Source organism: Adiantum capillus-veneris, chromosome 4 (genome assembly GCF_014529385.1).
Source record: "Adiantum capillus-veneris isolate H3 chromosome 4, ASM1452938v2, whole genome shotgun sequence".
In the NCBI taxonomy this organism is placed as follows: domain Eukaryota; kingdom Viridiplantae; phylum Streptophyta; class Polypodiopsida; order Polypodiales; family Pteridaceae; genus Adiantum; species Adiantum capillus-veneris.
Window position 1 is genome coordinate 84,753,399 of NC_140934.1, and position 11,946 is coordinate 84,765,344.

The following is an 11,946-nucleotide window of genomic DNA, read 5'->3' on the forward strand; positions in this document are numbered from 1 at the left end:
AAACATGATAAGCCTTTGCATAGTCTAAAACAAAGTTCTAGCTGTTGACTTGAACAGGTTGAAAGGTATAATCTAGGTTGAATAGGTTTGACGTTGCGGCGATAACGTCTCTCAAGTTCTCTCTCTCTCTCTCTCTCTCTCTCTCTCTCTCTCTCTCTCTCTCTCTCTCTCTCTCTCTCTCTCTCTCTCTCTCTTGTCACCTTGTCACTCTTCGAGTTCTTATGGAAGCGTCTCGATTGAAAGGAAAAAAGTTGTATTGTTGCTTTGTGGATTTCAAGAAAGCTTTTGACATGGTACCGCGAGGAAATCTTTGGAGACGTATGCAAAGCCTTCAAGTGCCGAGAGAATTTATGCATGCAGTCTTTCGCATCTACCAAAAAGTGATATGTCGATTACGTATGGGAGATGGAATTTCAGAATTTTTTGCAAGCACTATTGGTGTCAAACAAGGATGCCCACTTTCCCCAACCCTCTTTGGGCTACTCATTGATGAATTGGAATACATGGTTCTTGATTTTATGCAGCAAGAAGGCATAGAAGAGGTTAAGATTGGAAATGCGGTGATCATGCTTTTGCTTTATGCCGATGATGTAGTGCTCTTGGCACATACCTTAGAAGATGCACAAAAGCTTATGAGTGTCTTGGAACGCTTTTGCCTACATAGCGGGCTGATCGTGAATGGATCCAAAACCAAGGTTATGCTTGTAAAGACCCTCAATGACGAAAATCCATGCATTGTATACAACAATGAGAAACTTGAAGTGGTAGATCACTTCAAGTACCTTGGTCTTGAGGTTCCATCCAATCATAAATGGAAGGATTGTGCAATGCGTCGCTTGGAAGCCGGAAAGAGGGCTTATTATGCATTTGAGAACATGTGCAATGCAGGAGAGATCAAGTGTTGGGCTCTCAAAAAGTACCTCTTTGACACATTGGTGACACCGGTGCTTCTTTATGGAGTGGAGGTGTGGGGTGGAAGCATCGGGAAGTCTACTTGGAAAGAGTTTGAGAATGTCCAAAAGCGTTTTCTCACCAACTTTCTCCAAGTCAAGACACAAACACCCTACATGCTCTTACTTCTTGAGTCCGGATCGCTTCCCATTGAGGTCTTGGGCATGGAAAGGGTTGTGGGGTACATGCGTAAGACACAACGTAGCCCTTTGCATCGACTTCCTAGAATCGCATATGAAGCAAGTCAAAAGGTTCAAAAGACATGCAAGAGCAAAATACTAAGTTCGGGGTGGATGCTTGATATCAAGAAATGGTTTGGAAGATGGGATGCATGTCACTTGGTCAAGGATGCGTCGATCGACTCCCAAGTTAATGAGGCCTTCTTACAACGCCAATGTATCATGGCTTGGGAGAAATCTGGAGGTTCTCGCTTCAGTCATTACACCACACACGTTGCCCCAAACTACAAATCTCTCTTCTTCTCGGAACGAGGTAACCGAACCCATTCCTACATCCTTGAGCCCATCCCGTTGAGTGCGATCCGCACCATTGCCTCCATTCGTCTTAGCTCCCATTCTCTACGCTGCGAGACAGGACGTTGGGGCACTGGCGAGGAGTGTCATCGACTTTGCACCTTATGCCCTCGTCAAGTGCGAGAGAGTGAGTACCACACACTACTTGAGTGCTCAGCTTTTGACCACATTAGGTCCTCTTTTCCCCATATATTCAGCCATGAGCTCTCCCTACATACCTTCCTCTCCCAACCACGATGTGGACTCTCTATTGCGACGCTCATTTCAGCCATTTTTGAGCATCGAGAGTCACTTATGAACTCCACTCACACCACGTGACATGTTCATTTGGTCCCATAGGTCATATTTGACCTCCCAGGACGATAATAGAACTATCTATCTATCTATCTCTATCTATCTCTCTCTCTCTCTCTCTCTCTCTCTCTCTCTCTCTCTCTCTCTCTCTCTCTCTCTCTCTCTCTCTCTCTCTCTCTCTCTCTCTCTCTCTCTCTCTCTCTCTCTCTCTCTCTCGCGCGCGCGCGCGCACGCGCGCGCCTGCTCGCGCATGATAAATAAATATTGTTATCATGAATAGAACCTTTTTCATTGGGGTTTGGAAAAATAGCATGATTACGGTGGTACAACGCATTAATGCATGTTAATGTGACACGTGTCCTACATTTAATTTGCCATGCACCGTGAAAAACCGAACGGTATAATCTATTATTGTATGAAAAGGTGAGAGAGAGAGAGAGAGAGAGAGAGAGAGAGAGAGAGAGAGAGAGAGAGAGAGAGAGAGAGAGAGAGAGAGAGAGAGAGAGAGAGAGAGAGAGAGAGAGAGAGAGAGAGAGAGAGAGAGCTAGCTAAATCTTTCCGGCCTTTGAGCAGCGAGAAGAGAAAGTATAGATTTCTCATCAAATTCGTTTGCTGAAGATATTACAGAGGTAAAGAGTGGGACAGAGAGAGAAAGCGTGCGACACAGGATTAAGAAGGTTTTTTCCTTGTAACAGGTCAGGCATTAGATAATCATCTGTTCTGTTGCCTCAAGCTCTTGATATCCAGCAATCGGACAATGTCTAGCCCTGGTAAAGGTATGCAAATTCATTTCAACGCTTTTTTTTCACCATACTGTATAAACAAACACTGATTTTTACCAAAATGCATACACATGATATAAAATGGATCACGACGCGCCATGACTCCTGTATTACTTGGAATAGGTACTCCGTGCGCCTTGATCCACTCTTTCTATGCTAAAGAATGTAGAGAAAATTCTATTTACAATTGATATAATTTCCCAGTACCATAATCATTTTATACATACTTTAATGGATCACAGCGCGCCATGACGCATGTAGAGCTTGTTTTTGTTACCCCGCGCATCGTGATCCAATCTTTTAATGCTAAATTTATGTTTATGGAAAGTTATTATGTAAAGAGTGTTTGTATTTTATCATAAATAATAGGGATAATGACCAAAATACCCCTCTAATTTTTTGAAATTCCCAAAATACCCCTCAAATTTCAAAGATTTTCAAAACACCCCCCATATTTTTCCACAAATTCCAAAAATTCCCTTCAAATTTTCCAAAATACCCCGGATTGTGAGATTAAATATCTCCAAAAATTTAGAATATACCTTTTCATAAGAAGACTGATAAACTATCAATAAAAGATGTCAAACTAGAATTTGAGTTGTTTATACAGGCTCTGTAGATGAATTGGTTCATTATTTTTAAACATAATTTCCTTTTTGTGAAGTAATTTGTGTCAAATTACATGCAAAGCACTCAAAAATGGATCTCAATTGTCCAAAAGGAATAAAGCTTAGAAAATCTAGAACAATCCAACTAAAATAGATACAAGGTTATTTTGGGAATGTTTGAAATTGGAGGGGTATTTTAAAAATTTGAACAAAGAAAGAGTTTGTATTACAATGGATGTAGCTCACGGCGTGCTAGCGGCTCTCCTAAAAAAAAAATTAGGTTGTTCGCGCGTCGTAGTCCACTGTTTTTGAACCATATTGGACTTTTTGTACAATATCTTAACTGGCCTGACAAAAAGGTATGATCCAATTTTAACAAGCATACAAAATGTAAATAGAAGATTTTAACTGGCCTGACATAAAGGTATGATCCAATTTTCTCTATGAGATTTGCTTAGTTATTACTATCTTGCAAACTTATATCATTATCATTTGTTTCTTTAATTTTTAATTTTTTTAAAGATACTTATATATCTTAGCTTGGATGAAATGGCAGGATTAAGATCTCAAAGGAGGAAAAGGCAAAAAATAGATCCAGAGTGTGTAGCTGGCCAAGTTAACAACCCGAGAATCATGTTGATGCTGTTAAGAACTTCTATGAAGAGGGATATAGACTTCACATATCCTATTCAAACATCTAGTGCAGAGCCTGCCATAAGTTTGGAGGAGATCGATACTGATCTATCTGTGGAAATGGATGCCCCTTCTACTCCAAAATTCTCTTTGCCAAAATCATTTAAGAGGGAGGTGGATTTCTCAACACCTACTCAACTCAGTTCCCAAACTGTCACATTAAACACCAAAAAAAAGAGGCAGTTGTTTATGAAGACCCTACAGTAATTGATGAGAGGCTTCTAGATTTTGTAGTGGCTTCTGGGGCTGGTGACAAGTTCGATTTGGTCTCCTCCATGTTTGATGCTCCATTTAATCTGGATGAATTTATAGCTGAACAGAGTGTACACTTGAAGCAGGAACGGGAGAAGTTTGAGCTTCATACTCAAGAGGGCAGGATTGTAATAGATGACAAGGTTGTAGTCCATTTAAAAGATTGTGATCCTAAGAGACAGTCATACAAGAAGTACAATCAGTTGTTTTCACTTCTGTACAGACCCCTTTGGTGCAACTTACATGCACGGGAATGCAAGCTGGTTAATGAATCCTTTGGATTCTTAATATTTTTGAATGGTTTATTTACCAGTCTTATGAAAGATCCTAAGGAGGTCATGGACGAACACGATATTCCAGCAGATGAAAAGGAGGATGATAATGACGATGATATTGAAATTACAAAGATTGAGGAGTCAATTAATTTTGAAGAAGAAGCCAAAGAGGTGGAAAGAAGAAAACTACTCTCAGTGAAAACCTCAGAAATCAAGCTACCACTAGATGTGTCAGGGTTCAATGAGCGGCAAGAAACCTTAATGCTCCAGGAGTGCCAGAGTTTAAGTTTGGATATAGGTCATACATTTTCCTTCATGATATCCAAAGTATTTTTTTGTTTGCGGGAGGACTTTGCACTGGCAACCATATCCAAGTACCAAGAGGAGAGGACATGATTTGTTTCAGATGATAATAGTGATGATGAAGCAATTGAGATCTCCAATAACCAACTGGACTGTCTCAAACGTTGCTTTGAAAAGGCAGAAAAGTATAAAGAAACCTTGCCTGATGAAGCCACCTTTCAATCAATTCGAAATAACCTCAAGCCATGAACTAGTAAAAAGGATATGAAGGATTGGTTTAAGCGACTAGCACAGGAATCCACCCGATCTGTCAACCTATGGAACAAAGAGCTCTTTTTGCAAGATGAGAGTTTCATGGTATTGCCCCCCCCCCCCCCCCCCCCCCCCCCTCCTCTCTCTCTCTCTCTCTCACACACACGCACACACACACACACACACACTTCTTTTGTTTGCAGTCATGGATTGCTGAAAAGGACAACTTTCTTCGTCGTCGAAGAAGACAGTTCCGTGGCAGGGATGGAGCTCTAGAACAATATCTTCCTAGTCTATGCGAGGCACCCATTCTCATCTTCCACAACGCAATGTCACAAGAGGGGAATACTGCAACTTATGCTTTCAAGACATTATCTCGCTTCTTGGGTGGTCCAATGCTGCCACAAAATACTGACAAAGTTATCCTCGTCGACAATGTTTTAGGGAGAGAATGTTTTGGTTACTCGCCAGGTTATACTGGGGGCCGTGGAGCATATTACTACACATACACAGCAATGGCATTAGCTTTAGGGAAAGAAAACCCTACTGAACTCTTAGAGTATGGCAAACATTTAATGATCAGATACAAGGGCGAGGTTCCAGACAATATTTGTAAATCATCAAAAGTTTGAAATAGTTGCAGTACATATTGAAATCTAAACTCTAATTCTCTTGTTCCACCGATGATTGCCATATTGCATTTTCTCCCTCCACCTCATTTGTTTCTCACAAGCATTTGAGTTGTTGAATGCATCTGCTCTTTTTCTTTTTTGAAGTTGCAAATGTCTGATTGCTTGTACAATTATTGAAGAGGCCAATACTTACTTTTGTTGCATGCGGTGAATAATTCTGCGATAAAACCATTGAAATAACTCCTTCAGACTGTTTGCTTTATTTCTAGAGCCTCCATGGTGTGTGTGTCTGAAGTAAGCATTTCTAGCCATGTAATGAGACTTCTCCAAGCCTTGGGTGTTCCATATACCAGGATTCCCATACTTTTGGATGAAGTATGGCAAATGATTAAAAATAATGTGCTGCAAAACAAGAAATTAATTTAGAAATTAAAATATAAACTTAGTACTTTGTATATTTGAGGTACAATGAATTTACCATGTAATGAGTAATTTGAGTGTCAGTCCATGCTGTTTTGAATGATTTTTTCAGTAGTTGAAGGTTCTGTTTAAACTTGTTGAGATTATCTTGCGACCAATCATCATTCTCACACATTTGAAATAACGCGTCAATGGAACGCCACACATCACCCTTTGCATTTCCAGTTGTTGGCTCGTGGCCTTTCACTGCTAAATGAAGTTTTTTCTAGTGCATATATTCAACTTTGCTAATGTAGGTGAAGTGATACACTCTCCCTCGCTTTGTTAGCCTCACATCTTTCACACCTTTCGGTTTTGATAGAAACTGGCGTGCCTTGACCCCACCAATGGATGGTTTGCTGGGTACATCTTTTTCATTGGTTGACCTTTTTTCATCCCGTTGGATTTTCACATTGCCCCCATGCAGATCAATATCTGACAAAACTAGTTCCAAAGCCTCTAGAGCGACCTGTCGTTCAACTGACTTTTTTATTTTCCAAGCAAATCCAATTTATAGATATACCAACTTCTCTACAATTCTGCAAAGAGCATGCATTGTACAAATATGGACATTAGCAAGTGGTATATCTAGAACAAGGCAGAAATTAGGGTCTTGATTGTGACGAGTAGGAGCCTTTTTCCACCAATTTGGGTCCATCACCTTTGTAGGCTCCATACAATACAAGCAGGGAGACTTTGCCATGGCACCCATTCCACAATTATACATACACTTCAGTGTTTTAAGGTCACTTGCAAGATGCCATTGAACTTGAAAGTCTCCTCTCTTTTGTACAGCCAGCACCTCTCCGCGATTCATTTGCCTATCAATTATATCACGAATAGGGGTTTGATGGAACACCCAGAATAAAATGTCATGGTCCTCTTTCTTTACCTGCATGATTAACTCTTATGAGATACGAAAATCAAATCCAAAGTTTAGGTACAAATGAGGGCTTGATAGAGTTGCAAAATTGGAAATAACTAGATCACCTGAAAAGCACCAAGCCACCATATATTTGTTTCTGATTGAACATTGAAGTATGAAGGATCGTCAGTGGGACATTTGGAAAGAGCCCTATTCATTAATGTGATTGTTACTCGCTCTAGATTCTTTTCTTTAAGAATCTCACATTCATCTAGCTTCAAAACAAAATGTAGAAGGCCACCTGTCTCTTCGAATGTGATATTGTAGAACTCAACCATTCTGGTTTGTAACAAAGTCAGGTCCATGAAGATATTGTTGCACTCATCATAAGGGACAGTAGTCCCCTATGAGCTATAAATATTCTGAATATGAAATGGAATTCCAATGAAGTCTATCTGTTCATTATTGAGTTGGAGTCTCTCTTTCCAAACACTTGCAGATGTTGGTAATAGCTTAGACTTTATTCCCTTCTTCACAAACATGGAAGAGATAGACTGTTGAATAGCTAAGTAACCTTTCTTACTAACACCAAGAGAGTATAATGTACCCTCTATTTGCTTGGCAGGCACTGCATTGTTTGAAATGAATCTATCAACGACATCATGTTGCAAAACCTTGAACTTTTTGTCATGCATTATATCCTTTGCAAGACCACTAGTTATCAATGGCTTTAACTGCTTTCCTACATTGGCCTTCGGGTCTATGTTTTCTTTGTCTAGATAGATAGAATCTCTACAAAGAAACCATAACTAAAATAAGCAAAAACTTCAATTAGTTTATATTATTTAGATTTACAATGCTTACGCAGTGCTTGGATTCTTTTCTTAAGGCTGCCAGTGCCGACCTTCAACGTTTCAAGATTCCGTAGTTTCTTCTTTCGCACACGAGCCCCTAACATTGTCTCTTTGTTTTGTAAGGTCCGCACCTTTGCTTGCAAGACCTGCAATTCTTGTGTGTGCTGCATTACTATCTTTTGGTCCTCAACATGCAATTTACAAAGCCTTTGAATCTCATCTGCTTGGTGCTTCACCATGTCTTTATAAGTTTCTGATTGGCTGTTTAGAGCTTTACAATAGCCAAGCAATACATTCTCCCCATCACTTGCAAATGTCAACAAGTTAGTAGGATTTGCAAACGCAGGGAAGGCATTGGTCATAGGATTCAATGGATAGAGTATTCCTTTTGTCCAAATATCTAGGTGTTTTGCTCCCTCTGCTCTGAGTCTCTCGCTCATGACGGGTGTCACTTTGGTGTTTGTTTTCCCGCGCTTACATAGTGGTGTGTACTATGGATCCATGTCAATATGTAGATGATAGAGGGGTCTTTTAAGGAGGACATTTATGGGGGTGGAAGAAGAAGACATGTATGCAATGCTCCAGGAACGGGAGGATTAGCGCACAAATAAGTAGAGAGTAAGGAGAGAGAAGCTATGGAAGGTTGTACATTCGACAGACATGAAACTCCCCCCAATTCTTCAACATTCATTAAATGTGACTGAAAACGATTTATTCTTCAATCATCACGTCCGTTATGATGCTGTGACAAGAATCTTCTTGAAGTACACTTTTTAATTGGTTATTCCAAGTTTACTATTGCTTTTATCTGAACTATTTTCTAGAGAGAGAATGTCAAATTTCTTTTTTTCTTAGAAGGCCCTCCAAATGACCTCCAAAATTTCCTAATGCATCTCCATGGAGTTGGCAACCAAGCTAGGCATCCAAGCATACGAAATGGGAGACGAAGTGAACGTGGAAGGAGTCTTCAAGGGACAAGAGGCCTGAGTCACTCCCTTGATTGGGAAGCTTAGGATCCATGTTCAAAGTTATTTAGATAAAGAGGACTTTTTCATATCTCCTCTTAAGCATGAAGATGTCATTTTAGGTGCACCATGGTTTCATCGCATGCCCACCGATATCAAGTTCCCTGAAAGGCGTATCTCCTTTACGCATAGGGAAAAGACTATGTATATAGATGCTAATGAGTCGGGGCATACTATACCCCTTGTACATAAAGAAGCTTTAGACAAGTCAATAAAGAGCTCTATTTCTGCGTACATGATATATGTCAAAGACTCTCAAAATGAACCTAATGTTAATTCAATTGAAAATGAAAGGAATGAAAAGGAAGTAGAATTGTCTAACTTCCTTAGTAGCTTTCAAGATGTTTTCATTGACGACATCCCTAGTGAGTTACCTCCAAAAAGAGGGGATGATGACCATGCAATAGAACTTCTTCCAGGAAGTTCTCCGCCTAACAAGCCTCCTTATAGAGTCTCTCAAGCTCAACAAGAGGAGATTATGCGGCAAGTGCATGAGTTGGTTGAGAAAGGCATGGTTAGGCCTAGCTCATCTCCATTCTGTTCACCGGTTTTACTAGTGCAAAAGAAAGACGGCACATATCGCATGTGTGTCGACTATAGGGAACTAAATAGGATCACTATCAAGAATAGGTTTCCCGTTCCACAGGTAGAAGACCTATTTGATAATCTACAAGGATCGACCTACTTCAGTAGGATTGACCTAAAAAGTGGCTATCATCAAATAAGGATAGTGGATCAAGACATAGGGAAGACCGCGTTTCGCACAACGTTTAGTATGTATGAGTACATTGTCATTCCTTTTGGCTTGACCAATGCACCAGCTACCTTCAACCGAATGACGGAGAAGCTATTCTGGCCTCACCGTGGATACACTGGAGTGTTCTTCGATGACATTATCATCTACTCCAACTCTTTGGATGAACACAAGCGACATCTCTAGGTAATATTTCAAGTTTTGAGAGACAATAGTCTTTTCATTAATCGAAAGAAAAGTGAATTTTTCTTGCAACATTCAATATTTAGGTCACATTATCTCTCAAGATGGCATCCAAATGGATCCATCAAAGTTAGAGGTAATAAAAGGATGGCCTATCCCAAGGAACTTACATGAACTAAGAAGCTTTATAGGTATGTGCGCATACTATAGACGCTTTATAGAAAAATTCTCCTTGATAGCAGGACCATTGCATGACCTAACTAAAAAGAACATTAAGTTTACATGGTCTCCTAAATAAAATAATGCTTTCGAAAAGTTAAAGGAAAAGCTAATCTCTCAATGTGTGCTTACACTACCAGATCTCTCAAAGCCATTTGAGGTCCAATGCGACGCTTGTGGCGGTGAGACTGCCTTGGGCTGTTTTTCTCCAAGAAGGGCATGCCATTGCATACGAGAGTCGAAGGCTCGACCCTGTTGAGCAAGCTCTAGGCATATATGAGAAGTAACTCTTCGCATTTCTTCATGTCTTAGACTCGTGGAAGCACTATTTATTGGGGACTCCGTTTATCCTACGCACGGATCACCAAAGCCTTAAGTACTTCATGACAGAGAGTAAGCTCTCTGACAAACAAATGAGGTGGGAAAATTTCCTCTCATAGTTTCACTTTCACATTGCTCACATTTCTAGCAAGCATAATCTTGTAGCCGATGCACTCTCAAGACGACCGCGAGTGAATGCGGTGTCAATAGCTACTCACAATGATCTATCTGTGATGATAGATGAGTATGCTAATGATCCTGATTTCAAGGATGTAATATCATCCCTTGCACTAGGGAAGAAAGAGGAGACATTCACTCTACAAGATGGCTATCTTCTCTATAGCAATAGGTTGTGTGTTACTAGCTCACTACATGAGAAGGTAATGTACGAATCCCATGCTCGTCCTTATGCAGGGCATAGATTCAAGCTACATTAAGAGGGATAGAAACCTACTTCTATTGGCCTACCACGAAAGCGAACATACAAGAGTATGTTTCGAAATGCGTGGTTTGTCAAAAGATGAACTTTGATAGGGGGAAGCAACCCGGTTTTCTTCAACCTTTGCCAATCCCTAATTCACCATGGGAGAGCATATCCATGGATTTCATCTTTGGATTTCCCAAGTCTATCCATGGGAATACGGGAATATGGACGATATTAGATAGGTTTAGCAAACAAGCTCATTTAATACCTGTCAAGAATAATATCAAATGGCAACCCTCTTCATTTCACAAATCTTCAAGTACCATGGCTTGCCAATGTCCATAGTGTCGGATAGAGATCCTAGAATGACTAGTAATTTTTGGAAGGGTCTCTTTGAGAATTTAGGGACAAGGCTTAATTTCTTCGGCTAATCGCCCTCAAATGGATGGCCAAAGTGAAATAGCTAACCTAACAATTCTTGATCTACTAAAAGCCTATGTAATGGAAGTAGATCAAAGGTCACAATGGGAGAAGTACTTACCAATGGTGGAGTATGCTTACAATAACACTGTACATACTTCCACGGGAAAAGCACCTTTCGAGGTGATAGAGGGAAGATCCAAAAGTCCCTTGCTACTTAAGGTACATGGGAAGATCTTCGCTTCAGATGAGTATAGCCGAGACCTACAAGAATCCTTTCAAAGGATTAAGGATGCTGTCTCTATCTCACAGCAAAGGAAAAAGGCTATTGCTAGCAAGAAAAGAAGAGCTCAAGCCTTTAAGGAAAATGATTGGGTCGTGCTTAAGTTTCCCAAGGCTTGGTTAAGGCACACGACGGGCAAGAATCCCACGGGCCAGCAAAAGTACTATGTCAAGCTAGCAAAAAGGTACTATGGTCCCTTCCAAATTTTTAGGCCTATCAATGAGATGGCATATCAACTCAAGTTTCCCGCTCATTGGCTCATACACAATGATTTTCATGTGAGCCTCTTGAATCCTTACAAAGGTGAGCCACCCCATGAAGCAATCCTAGAGGAAGCACTGGAGATCGAGGACCAATAAGAGGTGCGGCAGCCCGAGTCCATTCTCCGACATGAAGACAAGGTATTAAGAGGTGGTAAGACTATCCGACGGTATCTTATTAATTTTAAAAACTATCCTTTTGAAGATTCTAGATGGATGCAAGGCATACAGTTGAAGAATAGCCTAAACCTTGTCAATGCTTACAATGCTTCCCTAGAGTAGGCAAATGTACAAATATTTAAAT

At 40.4% G+C, this 11,946-nt stretch overlaps 1 pseudogene; it reads right to left on the reverse strand.

Annotated features, from left to right (window-relative positions):
* Nucleotides 1-5,599: 5,599 nt before the first annotated feature.
* LOC147459529 (uncharacterized) lies at nucleotides 5,600-8,115 on the reverse strand (annotated as a pseudogene).
* Nucleotides 8,116-11,946: the final 3,831 nt, after the last annotated feature.